The sequence below is a fragment of the Protopterus annectens genome, chromosome 5.part1 (assembly GCF_019279795.1).
Source record: "Protopterus annectens isolate FY-2018-M chromosome 5.part1, PAN1.0, whole genome shotgun sequence".
Classification (NCBI taxonomy): domain Eukaryota; kingdom Metazoa; phylum Chordata; order Ceratodontiformes; family Protopteridae; genus Protopterus; species Protopterus annectens.
Window position 1 is genome coordinate 25,627,782 of NC_056736.1, and position 17,779 is coordinate 25,645,560.

Consider the following 17,779-nt stretch of genomic DNA (forward strand, 5'->3'; position numbering starts at 1 on the left):
TCCTCATGTGTGTGAGGTACACAGATGGCATGTGGGACATGGAGTACTGCTAGGTTAGCCATGTCTGGGCATAGTTGCCAGGCATCAGCAATATGGCTGCAGATGTGCAGGGGTGTCATCTGTATACCCTTCAGTGACCTGTGTCACACATTCCACATTAGGGTTTAATGTGTATACGCTTCAGTGATGTAGGTCACATTCTACATTAGATATGTATTGCATCTGAACATAGTCATGGCTATGAACTGTGTCCGTAACTCACACTGTATAGCAATAGTGAAGTCACATGATGCCCTGCAATGGCTATGCACATCAGCTCAATGTGCAGTATGTCACTGTATATCTGTAGAGCGGACTGACAACATTGCATCAACTGAAGGTCCATGTTAGTATAACACGTCCCTGCATTGGGACACCTTTACCTCACTGTATATTTGAAAGGATACCATTGTGTTAAACATGTATGCATGTCAGTCAACACGTCAGCAAAAGACATGTCATACTACATGTGATTGGCAAGGTCATATGCCACACATCAGGCTGGTGTACTGTTAACCTGTGCTGGTCTGTGGCACCATTGCAAAGTAGGGACAGCCATGTCAAACATGTGTGTACAGCCACATGCACATTGTCTGTAAACTCAGCTCAGGGGTAAACAGAATAATGTTGAACAGACATGCACTGCTGTGGGGGAGATATACAAGCTAGGGCTCAGGCAAACATAGTATTCACTCAGCATACCCTTCTGCTCAAGTCCTCATCACACATAGGGGCAGTAGCCAACACAAAGCATCAGTGGCAGATGTACACAGGTCAGTGATGGTCTGTTAAAATGTGGGGTATGTTGCACAAAACATGGCAGTGTGGTGCAACGTGCATAGTGCATGCATTGTGTTGCAGGTTTGGGCCATGACCTACTAACACAAATGGTGCAACACAGGGATGTATGCTAACTACTACTATAATTGTGTAAGATGTATGCCTTCTGCTATAACACATGCATGCTGTTGTGTGCAACACAGGGATGTATGATAACTACCACTATAATTGTCTAAGCCCAACGCCTTCTGCCATATCACATGCATGTTGTATGCCATTGGGTGCCATATCATGTGTCTCTGTGTCTGTGTGTCTGTATGTCTGTCTGTGTGTCTGTACTGTGCTGTATAACTTGTAATGTGCAGTTCTTGTCTGCCCCTCACAGGTGTTGCTGTAGGTGCGTTGCCCTCCTGCAGCCCACCTGATGTTAGTGTCCCCAAAGACTCTAGCAGTGATGATGAATGTATGATTGAGGCACAGGCAGGGTTGTCAGAGTCTGAATCTGTGCCAGTGGTTGCCATTCCACCTGTTTCCCCCTCATTCCCGCACACAGTTCTCATGCCTACACATACCCCATCACCAGTGGCCATAGATGAAGGACAGTTGGTGGGTGGTAACATGGAACAGGAATGTGTGGAGACTATGGAAGGTGTGCCTGCACACCATGATCCCAGCCAACTGACTGGTGATGTCCCACACAGACATGTGCCCAGGGCTGCACATAGGAGGACTTCTGGCCATCATGCCCCTGCAAGACATAGCACATCAGCTGGTGTCAGCAGACGCATGTTTCAGACTGTAATGGAGGCACAGGTATCTGCTGAATGGCACAACAGAGAAGGTATGAGGATTCAGATGGCTGCTGTCCGTTCTTTAACTGACAACATCCAGGCAATTGCAAATGCTCAACATCATCTTCCAGATTTTTTGGATAGATGATTGGGTGACATGGTGGGAGTCCTTGAATGTGGCATGTCAATCCTCAAGCGTGGAATGTCTGTGCTGGAACATCTAGTAGGAGCAAGGCATCAGGCACGTGGACGTAGGCCAGCTACATCACCTGTTGAAGGTCTACGTGAACATTCTACATCACATGCCTGCTCTCATAGTGGCGGTACCAGCAGCAGTGCAGCTGGTGCTGAGCTGTCCACACCAGGACACAGCAGGCTATGTACACATGGTTCTGGATGGTACCAAATGGGACACAGTTCCAGTGGACATGTGTCATCATACATTACCCAATCTGGACCTCTGCCTGGTAGTGCCCGTGCAGCCCCTGGCAGGCGCAGGTCACGTGGCCATGGCCAGACATTGTGAACTGTAAACTCTGCCATGTACAGTCTGCAGCTGTCAATAATACCCCTGTGTAGGCCAGACACATGCCAGACCTGTGTGCATACATACACACACGCAACAGTAACAAATGTAGGGCACCTCAACACACACACACACACACACACACACATAACATCCACACACTCCCAATGAGATAAAAGGTACTATCCCACTCACATGATGTCATCCAATGGTGCAGACTAGGACTCTGGCAAACATTATCACCCTGTGCATATGATGATGCATGTGCTGTATCCCTGTCATCCACACCATCAGTGCAGGGACATGCTCATATGGTCTGTTGCACATGATGAACATACTAGGAAGACAATTGCAGATTACTGTTGTTGAGTAGTGTTGACAGGCAGCAGACATACCATGTACTACAGTTTTAGAATGCATTTTGTACATTTGACAGTCTGTATCACGTGTAGCAACAGTAACTGTATGTTGATCTTGATGTTCTGCCTTCCTCTTTCAGGTGTAATTGCATGTGCGGGGGGATGGTAGTGTTTGCGGCTTGTGTCACATATGTAAATGTAGACTACTCACAGGTCTGTATGACAATACCTGCATGCACTTTGTAGCTTCCACATCACAGTTATAATCTCCCAAGTTTCAAACATGTTTACTGATCTAATGATCCAAGAGCATGATAGGTGTGTAGTAAGCTACTGTGGCCAGAGCCGTCACATCCATAGTGGGTGACATCACAGGTATATTTACCTGGAGTGGGGAGGAGGTAAAAAAGTGGTTTAGCAGATGACAAGGGTAAAGGCCAGTGGAAAAAGTAGCTTCTCATTGGGAAGCAGCAATACCTGCTCCCATGACAGGATGCAAACACACATACACACTCAGGGATTCACAGACACAGTAACACACCCACACACTCAGGGATTCACAGACACAATAACACACACTCTGACACACACACACACACACACACACACACACACACACACACACACACACACACACACACACACACACATAGTTGCTAGTGTTAAGATGAGAACCCCTGCCTATGTGCAAATCATCATTATAGTATTACAAAATTATAAGACGCACCACAGAAATTACACATGTACAGGTAGTCAGAATGGCCTAAGATTGAGGGATACTAGAATGTGGTGAGTGTATGTGGGGAGGGGAGTTCATCAGTAGGCTATGTAACAACAAGCCTCACCCCAGGGCGTACATGTTTACAGTCTGTTAGAATGCCCTTCTAAGATTGATGACATCAACAGGGATACTAGATTGCATTAAGTGGATGCGGGAGGGGGATCTTATCATTTCACTATGGTAAAATACAGCCTCACTCCAGGGGCCAGACAGCTACACACACACACACACACACACACACACACACACACACACACACACACACACACACACACACACACACACTGTGGCATTCACAAACATAGACAGCTATGTCACACACATACAGACACTTGACATGTGTGAGATTCAAACTCCTGCCTATGTCTTGCTTTCTACACTTCACTCTGTACAGATGTCTACAACAGTGTACAGGAGAGTGAAAAACATTTGGGATGTATTCCCCACCATACGTGACATATATGGACACACACATCCACATGTGCCAGTACTGTGAATCAAACACCTGCTTATCTCATGATAGGTATTATAGAGTTACAGCACTATCGCATGCACTACAAAAGCATACTGGCTCTTTACTTTGCCAGCTGTGCTGATATATGCACAATATATGCAGAAGGGAGGTGTTACTGTTAAAGGTGTCAAGAAGTTTGCTTTCAGTGTCACCTTTACTACATTCTATGTTGTGTGTCTTCCCCTTCAATTAACAAAACCATAGCTTAGCAGTTACAAAGGTTATTGTAGGAATGGTTGTAACACACCTGGGAGCTGTCCTCCGTAATCATTCATCTGCGAAGTAGCCTCACCACTTAATAGTTATGTCCAAACATCTGTCCATACCTAAAGTACAGCTTACTGTACTTTGAACATATCACCATATACAGTTGGCAATTTTGAGGCTGCATTGCAACTGCATGATGTACTAAGACAACAGTCACCTTCAAACATCAGAGACTGCAGAAGCATGGAATCTAAACACACATCAGTACATGTACATATATGCAGTCTCCATCAGTAAGTGAAGTAGCAGGTCATATGGATACATTCCACACCTTCCCCACACCATGTGTGAAACCTAGCTAAGCATTACACCATAATGGATGTTGTATTCATGTACTGGTAGGACACACAACCACCTTCACTGAGTATCTAAGTGTACATTTATGCCAACAGCACATATCAGCAAGGCACATACACACAGCAGTATTCCATGTCATGATCCCACAAACTTTTAGTTGACAGTTCCACTGTGAAGCCAGGGCACTGTAATGGTCAACAGTGAGCACATCATATTCACCACACACACACATCATATTTGCCACACACACCTCATGATTACTGGCAGAGTACCAGCAATGTGCTCTGTTTGAGCTAGGCATTACACTTATTCAAGCATGTGCAAGGTCTGTGGCTTGTAAACATCTCACCCCAGCATGATCTGGCTATTGTGGTAATAAGGTTAATGTCCAGACAGCACACAGCATGCATGGCTTGCAATTGTTGACATGGGGCATATGTAAGAGCTGTGGGTCACACATGGCTACTCAGGAACATATAGAGCATAGCTGTATTTCCCTGAGTCTGTAAATACAGGCCATGTGTGTAGGTCCTATGATTCTGTTATTTGGGTATGTTGGTAGGAATTGCATTTGGTGGACATGTCTAATGACATACATGCCACATGGGTTGTTGTATGATATGATAGGTGTCATGGGTGACCAGTAGAGAGGGAATATTACCTCTGCCAGCATAGATATCAAACCTTATGTACTGTTAGCAATCAGCAGCCATGGACCTGTCTTCCACGTGCATGTGTGTAATGAATGTAGCCACCTGTATGTACAAAGGACAACAGCTCTTATATTTTCATTTATGTTGTATGAGTGTTGGATGTACATATCCAGGGCAGGTACATCTAGGTCATATCCAACCATGAGGGTGTTGTTTACTGGTGTACAGCAACAGTCAACTGTGTTAATGCTGATAACATCTGAGTGACCCTGGTATGTGTACAACTGACCTGGTTACAAACAGTGGTATTAATGCATTGCATAACACATTATGCAACTGTGTCAGTACATGGGTACTTTGCACAGCTGATGTAGGGCTAGGTACAGTCCACCAGTCGAAGGTTATTTAGTTTTGTACCATACTATTTCATATCACATTTATGGATGTGTGTTGATAGTCTGTGGACATGGTGGTGGATATATATGAGTATACAACCTAGAATGCAGCTTTTGCCACTGTCACCTATACCTGACTCATCTGTGATGCATTATGTTGGAGTACTGGTCTTTATTTGTGAGTAGCCTTTATGAATATGTGGACACCACCAGCTGGAGCGGTCCATACCAGTGTTATGGCCAACATGTCTGGATCTGAGTTATATGGTGGTAGTGCTATTGTGCACTACAGAGCCTTCAGCCAGGTGTTCCTCACTGCATAGATGTCAGTATTCCCCATTGTAGGTTCTACATTGAGCAAATGGATTACGACAGCCACACATATAGCACTGGTTAGCATAAGCATCCAATGCAATTGCCTTGTAGGTGTCAGGGTGTTACTTCTATGTTTAGGACATTTGTCTTGGAATGGCACTATATGGGTAAATGTGACCTGGGTATTATCCACACTCCCTTGAGTCATGGATACATATGATCCGTGACAAAGGCTTGTCTTTTTTCAGTCATGTCATCCTGGAATGACAGATACTGGACAACCTCATAATTATAGCAGGACATTGGCTCATTGTTTTGGTCAAGCGGTTGCCACTCATACCATGACATCACTGCGAGTGGTAGTATTGTGCTTGGTATCAAATTCTACATATAAGGTGATGGACAGCAGCAGATGTTGTGTAGATGACCAATGTCAGATATACTTAGTGGAGTGGTCCTGCTAATAATGACAACTACTAACACAGCCAGGAGAGGTCATCTTGACACCTGCACCTCAGTACCATTACACAATGGGGCTCACATAATATGCTTGCACATGCCACTGTTCCAAGTATAATGCTACTGTCCACAATCTGATATCAATGTATGCCTTTCAGGGCAGCAATGTGTGTGACACATGCTGTACCTTGCATCCACCTGTGTGTCCCAGTTAACCAATTGTCTGTCACTTCCACACATGCATGATTGTGTATACTTCACATATATATGGCAGTACTTCATGTACATGTATGCATGTGTATCACACAGCACAGACACAGATATATCATTTACAGGCCACATACAGGTATCTGGTAGTAAACCTGTATGATGTGCATATATACTGACAGTTAAGATGTACATAGCTGTAAACCTGTGTGTTTACAATAGGAGTCCATTACAACATGTTCTGTACATCTAAGTGTATGAGCATGCACACTGTGGCCTTCTGTGGTTAGAATCAGAGTGCATCCCAAACAGCCCTGTGCTACTAAGTGTATAAGCGTACCCACTGCCACCTTGTGTAATTTGAGTCAGTGCATCCAAACAAGCCCTTTGTTTCTGTGCATGAGCATGCCCTGTATAACCTTGTGTAGTTGTAGTCAGAGTGCATCCCAAATGGCCCTGTGCTACTACTTTTATGAGCATGCCCACTGTCCTGTGATTCTATGTGTATGAGCATGACCACTGTAACCTTGTATAGTAATAGTAGTTGTACATTCCACAGATGGGCATACTCCAGTTCAGGGCTTGTTGTGCTACAACTATACCTCTCAGGCCTACCTATGTCTTACCTGCAGATGATGTGTCTTGTTTGTGCATACAGGTTGTAATGGACTCCTACTTTAAACACAGGTTTATAGCTATGCACATCTTAACTGTCAGTATCCCTATTGATGTCCTCAATCTTAGAAGCGCATTCTGATTGCCTTGAAATGTGTAATTTCTGTGGCGCATCTTGTAACTGTGTACTACTGTAATAGTGATCTGTAGAGAGGCAGGAGTTCTGATCCCACCCCTGGCAACTCTGTGTGTGTGTGTCAGCAAGTGGTTGTGTGTGTATTTGTGTCTGCATCCTGTCATGAGAGCAGGTTTTACTGCTTTCCAAAGAGAAACCACCTTTTGCACTGGCCTTTATCCTTGTCATCTGCTAAACCACCCTTTTCCCCCCTCCCCACTGCAAGTAATCAGTCCTGTGATGTCACTCAGCTCAGAAGCAGAATCAAATTAAGTGTAATTGTATGAATTCTGTGACACATGCCACAACTGCATACCACTCTACTAGTTACCTTTACATAGGCAAGACTTGTAAGCACAATACTGGCAAGGGTGTGTGTGTTTGTGTGTGTGACTACCCTGTAGCTAGGTATACACATGTGTTATGTCTTTTAACATGCTGCACACCATGGTAGTCATCTGTGGTGAGTGGAGTCTACAAATGATTACATAGTTAGGAATAGAAAGGAATAGGCAGTCAAGAATGACTACTGTCGTGTAAGTTATTTTCCTGTGCCACTGTTGAGCAGTGACACAGAAGGGTGCCAGGTTGTGTTTCCATACTACTCATTCTCCAACCCAAACTCCACAATCCCTGGGGTATATTTCCTTAGCCATCATCCCCCACCCCAAACTCCATATACACAACAACCATCCCTTCTCTGGTGAACTGATTAAGATTTAAATGTTATAATACAAGAGTTGCCTCTGTTTTCCTCAATTCCTTTGGAACCCTCTGTGTCACAAAGGGTGTTCAGACATGTTTATATATATGGCTATAGTTGTGTCTGTGTATATGCATATATATATATATATATATATATATATATATATATATATATATATATATATATATATATATATATATATATATATATATATATATATATATATGTGTGTGTGTGTGTGTGTGTGTGTATACACATCCCATAAGTGCATATATGTATTTAGTATTTAGTTGTAACAGTTGTAGATATGTACACTTGTCTATGTTGTTTCATAGAGTACAGTACATTCAAGGGTACTGTACATATCTACACAAAGTGACTGTCCCATTTGTTTTCAGTACTGTGGAATACCTGTAGTAAAATGTGTATGATAAAAACATGAAACATGTGTACAACCCAGAGAGCTTAGTGGTAAGTAAAATTACCTTAGTGTACATGGTCCCGGGTTCAAGACCTGCACAGGGTGCTGATAATGTCATTTAGGACTGAATACGACACTTTTAAGTTGGTGTAGATGTGTTTTCATGACAGTAAGCAGCAGGTACACACAGTTAAAAGACATGTACAACTCGCAGTACACTTGAAATGCTCTTCTTTGGCAATCCTGCTGATGTCACCCACCTAGAAATACACCTCTGGGACTATTGTAACCCAGTAATTGTTGTTGCGCAACCTAGAAATACACCTCTGGGATGATTGTAACCCAGTAATTGTTGTTGCGCGTCCTGTAACTGTGTAATGTTGTAGTATGATAAGTTAGGTTGGTAGGTGTTCTAATCCCCGATTTACCAACTGTGTGTGTGTGTGTGTGTGTGTGTGTGTGTGTGTGTGTGTGTGTGTGTGTGTGTGTGTTTGTGTGTCTCTCTGTCTGCCTGCAAATGGAACAATGTTTTTTAGAGTACGCACACTCCTTACAATTCATGTACCTTCGTTGAAGGTCAGGGCTGGCAACTCGGCACGTAAAAATCAACTGCCAATCATTAGCAGACCGGAGTTCCACTGTGGTGACCCCTAACCTGGAAAAGCTGAAAGACACACACACACACACACACACACACACACACACACACACACACACACACACACACACACACTCCTTACAATTCACATACTCAACTTTGGCAAGGATGCTGATGTCACCCACCTCGAAATACACCTCTGGGACTGCTGTACCCCAGTAATTTCTGTAGTGTGTCCTGTAACTGCGTAATGTTGTAGTGTAATAAGCTAGTTTGGTAGGTGTTCTAATCCCAGACTTGCCAACTGTGTGTGTGTGTGTGTGTGTGTGTGTGTGTGTGTGTGTGTGTGTGTGTGTGTGTGTGTGTGTGTGTGTCTGTCTGCCTGAGAAAGAAGCAATGCTTTTGAGAGTATGCACACTCCTTACAATTCATATACTCAACTTTGGCAAGGATGCTGATGTCACCCACCTAGAAAGATAATCTCTGTAGTGCATCAGGTAACTGCATACTGCTAGAACTGTGGTAGGGTTCCATCCACAACCATGACATTTATGTATGTTTTGTGTGTGTTTCAATGTCTGTGTAGGGAGCAATGCATTATAGCTTTCAATGCCCTACTTTGGTAATCCTCCTGATGTCATTCCTTGTCAAATACACCTCTGGGGAACAAGTTCCCTAGTAATTTTTGTGGTGCGTCCTATAACATCTCCATGCAGTAGTATGATATAGATTGTGGTCATGTTTTCTATACCCACACATGTCAGTTGTGGATCTGTTGTGTGTGTCTCACTGTCTGTTTTGTGAGCAATGCATTTTGGGCTACTCATTTGCAGGAAATTTGAAATTACCTACTTTGGTAAACCTGTTGATGTCATTCCTTGTGAAATACACCTTTGGGGATGGAGTAGCCCAGTAATCTCCATAGTGTGTGCTATGACTGTGTAATGCTGTAGTGTGATAAACTAGTTAAGTAGGAGTTCTAGTCCACGATATGACAGGTGTGTGTGTGTGTGTGTGTGTTTGTCAGTCAGCACCTGTGTGGAGGTGGCTGTGAGTGTCTAACCACTGGACATGTTGAGGAGTGGGTTTTGTAGTTTTCCTATATGGTGGCCATATTATATGTCACAATGTCCACCTCATGAGGATTACAGATTTCTATCCACCAAGAGACTGGGTAGGCAAGCTATACCCCTACATCTGGCAAAAGGCCTGGTGAACAAAGTAACCAACCCTACTATTACCCAGAATACAGTCAAAACCCATGTGTCATACACAAGCAAACTTGCCTAGAAAATCCCGCTATGTAGCTAGTACCCTGCACATTGTTGACAGATAGTAGACATGGTGTGATTGCAGTGGGCTGCAGAGGGCATGGCACCCTGTCCACCAGTACAATAGGCACATAATTGCGGACAATGCACCTTCACTATGTTCCCCACTGGACGCCTGCAACATATGTGGTGCCATCAAATGTGCTACACAAAGGACATACAATGCCTTACACACATGCCCTGTATGGACAGATGCCACTGACACCAGGGAATACCTGTATCATGATGTCAATGCAGGAGCAGGGTCAACCTGCTGTCTATTAGCAGGTGCTGCCACACCAGGCCAGGATTGGCACATTTGATGATGACAGTCTGTGTACATAACATGTGCCAGGCAAACCAGGTACACTTAAACATGTCACTGTACATTAATGTGGGACGTGCACATCCCAGACCATGTCCAGGCCAAGGACTATCAAACATAGACATGGAATGCATTTGCAAAGCAATGGCCACACACAATAGTAACCAGGATGACAGGACAGTTAATACAATACCCATCTGTGTGTGACATTAAAGACACTACACCCCTGAACCACACTGCAGACCATTGTCAGGTGGCCTGATGCCAAGGATTAACCCACACCCAGCCTTGTACAGCCATCTTGCATAGCCAATCACTACACATTGATGAAGCAATGCACACATGCATGTCAGTACTGGCACCTTGTGTCTGCATGTGGGGTATGATGTTCCCAACCACAGTCACACCCAGTATAACTCCCATTGGCATACTGACTGATGTCAGACATGTTCACATGCCCTAGCCCATAGAACCTCAGGATAACCCCTGTGGTGCATGTAATACCTGTGCATTACTGTAGTGTGGCAAACTAAGTAGTTAGGAATTGTATTTGTGAGCCTGCCAAGGTGTGCCAATGTGTCTGAGTCCCTTAGAGAGTGTGGTTGTGTTGATAATGACATCTGTTCATGTGGACAGCCATGTGTGCTGCACTTAATGTATGTCTACTATATCTATGTTACAGATGTCGCTCATCAGCACACATATATGTTCTTACAGCACACCAACATGTCAGCTATGTGGTGCATGGAGTAACTGCATGCACTTGTAATAGTAATGGCTAGTCAGTCAGGGGTTTGAACCCCTGTACTGGTAGGTGTGTGACAGAAGATGCTTAGGTTTTAGTTTCCCAGCCCTTCTCTGATATACTTTGCCTCTGTCTGTCCCTCCCACACAATCTCTGGTGGGTGTGGAGATGTACACCTGCTCAGCAGCAGCTTGTGTTTTGTAAGTGATGGTCATGATCAGGTGATGGCCTCTGAACCTATTGCATTCCTCCTCTAGCTGATTGCATGTGGAATAGCTGTGGTGACATTCCCATAGCCAATTGCATGGAAACACAAGTATAATATCTAGGAACATCATGTTGGTGTTTGCCTTTGACAGTCGCTGTGAGTGGAACCTGGATCTGGTGTTTAGTAAACAGCATCACAGAGGAAATCTGGATATTCCTCAAACAACATACACATTGGAAAATAGCCTAAAGACAGGAGGGTGGTGTGCCAGACATGACTACAGCATGTAAGTGTAGCTATGCTTCATTCAGACTACTACCAATTTAACAGGTTGTGTGTGGTAATAGCTAGACTGCATGTTTTAATGAATGACAAAAAAGCCCCTATTTGTAGGGTCATCTGTGGACTGGTCAGTGTGTAGAGCCATTTGTTTCTTGTGTTACTCACAGAACACACATCTGTGAACTGCAGAAGCATAGTGTGAGGATTGCAGTCAGTACATGGTGACAGTGATGAGAGTTACTGCCATTGCATCCCTGATTGGACATACGTCACATGGAACAGTGGTATGACAGTCACTGTCTGAGGTTATCACAGTGACATGCCAGTAATGGGCCACTGTTCATAGCTGCAGTCACAAGTCATCTACGCTTTGGACAGATGTCATGCAGTGTATATGCATGTGTTGTGCTCCCTCTGCATATGTATGACATCTGTTGTCTTGGGTTGATGGTAATATCTATGCATGCTGTTATAAGTAATCCTGAATGCTGTTGACTATTACTAAGCCTTATCTGTGTTAAAACTGCAACACCATAAGCTGTATGGGATTGGAGGTCCCGGCGGAACTACCTGTCCCACTTCAGCAGGCCATGGCACCGGGCACCAGCATGTCTGGGGCCCAGCCTTGGACCTCCATCTCTGTTGGCTCTGCACCACCTTCTGGTGGAACCACCACTGAGGATGGGGCTTGCCCCACCCTAGGATCAGGTCCAGACAGGAACCTGTCAGCCATCATACAGTACAGGGCGTGGTTCATAGGGGGCTCAATATGCGGTTTTGAGGCCAACTACGCCAGCTCGAGGGCAGAGTATCACATTTGAGGGTGAGCCTGCCCCTCCTAGACAGCCCCCAGCACAGCCACCTTTGTGGCTGTGAAGGTGCAGGGGTGGCTGTCCATGGGTGAAGACCTCCATCCCACTGTTTCGATTTGGGGGCTCATGGGCTTGTGACTGGAAAACACCCCTCCCTGTCCAAGGTGTATCCCCACCACATGTGTGATATACCGCCCCTGTATGCTGTCTTGTCTGTCTTGTCTGTCATCCTACCCAACCTATGCTCCACGAGCATACCTACTCTACTTCGCCCAACGTCCCTCTCTCACCTTATGAAAATGAAAACTAAAGGCCAATCTGTCCCAGAACAACTTTTGCCCCATACATAGTTGTCCATTTCACACACGTGTCCACTAGGCGCATGTAACCTTTTTAATTTGCATCACAACATACTACTGTTGTCCTCACCCCTCTCTCAGGCACATGACCCTGGTATGCACATGACTCTTAAAGGTTCCAGGTACACATGATGCAGATGACCCCATTGTACACACAACACTACTCGTCCCTCTATGGTTACCCCATTTAACTTTTGAATGATGATGATGTTGCACACAGCACCTTGAAAGAGTACTGTTCTCACATAATGATTGGACAGGAACTATTTTGTTAATGTAAATAAAATGCTCAAAGTAATGTATTTGAGCAGTGTACAAATGTTTGTGTGTATTAATGACACATGTCTGTCTGAGGGAGTCTTGATAATACATAGGACAACACCACTACATAATACAGGAGTTGTTGGTGTTTCCCTTTTCATTCTTTTTTAATGCTTTGTTGTCACATGATAAGTTCTTGATATATCTATATATATCAATATCTATGTATGTATATATATCTGGACACAAACACACACACATACAGCTACATAATGAAGTACATTTCCTATACTGTTGAATGACTGTGCTGGATGATATTTTTGTGATAGCATCTGATGTCTGTATATCTGCCATGGCTTAGTGGTAAATCACATTGGCTTTGGTGTGCAGGGTCCTGATTTTGAGCCTTGCGCAGGCCATTTTTTTTGTTGCCGGGCAGAACAAGGGCCGTTGGATACTGAGTGATTAAGGCACTTTTTAGCAGTTGTGAATGGGTGTCCACGGGTTTGCCTGATGGTAACCAGTGGTTACTTTGCGTAACAGTTCCTTACACTCAGTTACCTTCTTGATTGCTTAACATGTGTAGGCAGTGCTTACCCCCACACAAACAGGCTGAAACATGCTCACTGCTGCTTAAAATTGCTTACTCCCGCTTACCCCCTCAGTAATTTCTTTAAAAGAAAAGAAAAAAGGGGTGATAGGAAAGTGGTGAAAAAGGGGTACAAAGAGGTAAAGACAGCAGGCAAGGTAGCTAGGGATGTGCAGGATGATTGTAGGGAAGGTCCATAGCTGTCCAATTCTTTTACAGCTATGGCTGTGCATATGCAATAAATTTGGTGGTACATTTGGACACTCACAACCCTGAGAGAGGGGTGAGGACAACAATGGTATGTTGTGATGCCAATGAAAAATGTTTACATGTGTCCAGTGGACACATGTGCAAAATGTACAGCTATGTATGGGGCGTGCTTTTTTTTTGGGAACAGATTCCCCTTTTTTTCTTTTATGTTTAGGTGAGAGTGGGACATTGGGGAAGGAGAGTAGGTATGATCAGGGAGGATAGGTTGGGTAGGATGACAGACAAGACAAACAAGATGCATACAGGGGTGGTATACGACACATGTTGGGGGGAAACACCTTCGACAGGGAGGGGTGTTTGGAAGTCGCAAGCCCATAAGCCCACAAATGGATACAGTGGGACTGAGGTCCCCACCCATGTGCAGTCACTACTGCACCTTCACAGCCTAGAAGGTGGCTGTGCTGGAGACTGTCTAGGAGGGGCAAGCTCACCCTCTAGTTGTGCCACTTGGCCCTCAAGCTGGCATAGGCAGTCTCGAATCTCCCTGTTGAGCTCCCTACTCACCACAGCCCGGACCGTACCATGGGTGACAGGTTCCTATCCGCTCCCGCTCCTGGGGTGTTTGAGCCCCATCTCCTGCGGCAGTTCCACCCAAAGGTGGTGCAGGGCCAATGGACGAGGAGGTCCCAGGCTGGGCACCAGATGTGCTGGTGCCCAGTGCCATGGCCAGCTGAGGTGGGACAGGTTGGTCTGCTGGGACTGGCCTTCCCATACGAGCTATGTTGTAGCATGTTTAAGGCAGATATGGGTTAGTAATAGTCAACAGCATTCATGATTAATTACAACAGCATGCACAGGTATTCTCATTACCCAGGGAACCAGATATAAAATAGTTGCAGAGCAGGCAGAACACATGCATATATGGGTAAACAGTGGCCATTACAACAACATGCAGGTTTCATTGATGGCAGCAGGATACCAACATGGGAGTATTTTAACATGGCACATGCATAGAAACAGATGTAAATATTTATAAACCAATAGGACATATGTCCCAACAAAGGTTAGGAGTGTAGACATAGCAATTGAGTTGTGTAAATCAGTTATTTTTGCACTTATAGTAGGGGTGAGAGAGAGAAAGAGAGAGTTCAATTAACAGCAATTAAATCCTTGTAGTTTCCACAACATTCATAGTTACTGCAGTGGTTTGTTCCTTACATGTATTATTACACTACCCACTGGCATTATATTATACAGTGGTACGTTTGTAGATTAGTATGTACTGGACCTGTGTCTTACATACAGGCTTGACAAGATGCAGGTGTTAATGCAACATGTTTTGAGACTGCTGTCATACACTTTGGGTGAGATGCTGGGATGACAGGTATGTTTGCGTGTACATTCTCTGACTATGTACAGGTCTGACTATCAGTTATATGTCATTAACAGCTGCCTACATTTCTTGGATCATCACACTAATTTGTCAGGGGAATAGAGCAAAAGGCAGGTGATGTGGGCCATTTATCAGGACATACTGGGCAGATTGGAACAGTTGAGGGGTATGAATATGCATACCACTTTCTATTTTAGCATTCTGGTAAACTCTGTACAGTTAAGTGTATAGATGCATACAGCTTTCTCTCTGAACATTCTAACAAACTGTGTGCAGTTGTGTGGAATGATTATGCATATAACTTACTGGCGCTCCTGGGATCCAAAGCCCTGCTGTGTGTGACAAAAGCATTACAGTTAAGATCATTGTACACAATGCTATCAGATAATTGTTGTGAGGCTATGCAATGTATTTAGGATAATATGACTGACCTGTTTGCACTTCGAACATTGTTATACAGCACTTCATACACATTTTATCTGCATACCACAGTGTGGGTAGCACCGCTTACTACAGCAGTACTATTTAATAACTGCAACAGTAAAACAACATATGACTGCAGAGTAAACAGAAGCAATGCAGGGGTGATACCTTTATTCACAGCATATTACACAATTCTGTATACTGGTACAACACTTTCTGAGGCTCTTACATTTATTTGTTATGACAGTACATGCAGGCTATTTACTAACCTGCCTTGCGATGCATCATAGGCTTGCTGGTTTGCAGCATGCTCATCTGCAGCTGTCAGAGAAATATAGTGATATTTAGCCATACCTATCCATAGTATACACAAGCTAGGCAATTATTAACTATGTAGTGGAAGGAGTACTTACTCAGTTTTGGGGCATTCTGCATATGCCTTGCTTCCTGGATCCAGTTTTCCAGGAAATCCCCCCTCTGCCGCTTCAGGTCTGCATGGTGGTGCCTGCCTGCTCACCAGTCTGGGGGATACCTGTGGCACTAGTAAGGTCACGAGCGAGACTGCCTCAGGCCTCCATTTTGTACTGCAAGCCCTGGTACTGGCCCTGCAGTAGTCTCCTGTCATGGTGCTTTACCAGGAGCCATACTATGGATTTGGACTCCTGGATGCTCCGGCACTGTGCTCTAAAGCGAGTGCCTTCTCTCACTCCAGCCATTCTGCCTGCAGGGGGATGCTACAACCAGTTATGAGCCATATTCCCACCTCTTCAGTTTAAGTAGGGCCGGATTCCCGCACTTTTCCATAATTGGCCGGTTTCGAAAAGGCTAAGCTATGTCTTATTCATTAGAGGTTATATATGTGTCTGGTATCCATGATTCATGTGTACATACATTGTATGGGGTCCCGGAGACTTCATAACTTTATTGCAGTGACATCTCAAATTTATGTTTACTGCAGTACTCCAATTCACATATTTATGGTCTGTGGCGGGTTATAGAACATTACACTGTACATAAATTCAGTTCACATGTTTGATTTGATTTCCCTCTGGTGAGGGTTAGTTTGCTGATACCGCCTTTATATGTATTGCTATCATGGCGCAGTGGTTAACTACTGTGACTGTGATGTGCAGGGTCCTGAGTGCTAGCCTTGCAGAGGCTGTTTATTTTGTTGCTGGCCAGAAAACGAGCTGTTGGGTACAGAGTGATTAAGACACTTTAAAGCAGGTGTGCGCGGGTTTGAGCAGAGCTAAGCAATGCTAACCTCCGGTTACAGTTTCTTACACTCAGTTAGCCTCTACATTGCTTCACCAGTGTGGTATTCACATACCGGCGGCCAAACAGGCCTACACTCGCTTGCTCCCACACTTGCAAATGTATTGCATTTGGTGTTTGCATCAGACATTCACACCTCCTGGGTGGGGGTGAGGACTACAATATTACCTTGTTATACCTATTACATCGGCTTACATGCCTACAGTGGGGTGTTGCGGCCATGTGTTCATAGGTGTTGTGTAGTGGGTTATGCAATGACAGATATGCTTATACCATACTTAGCCATATAAACTGGACTGTGCTGCGGTGGGACCCAAATTGGGAACGGATGCCCATTATGCATATGCATGCCAGTCGATTGTACAGAATCAGCAGCCTGTGCAGAGTTTGCTTCATACTATTGCTGTGTTCCTCTTACAATCTGCACCTGTCTGGCAAATACCCGGGAACTGACACTATTAAATACAGGCAAGTAACTGAGTTTAGGACCCCACATCCTTCAGCTGAGTCATGCTAATGCATAACCTATTATTCTATCAGCTTCCTAAGGTTGTAAGTGGAATATGTGCTTTCTGTCCCTATTTGTTCCCCCAACGGTTTATGTTCTGTCCAGTAGTTTTGCTCTTAGGGGTCGAGAGGTATGGGCATAAGCTCTGCCAATTTCGGAATATTACTTACATCCCCGGGAC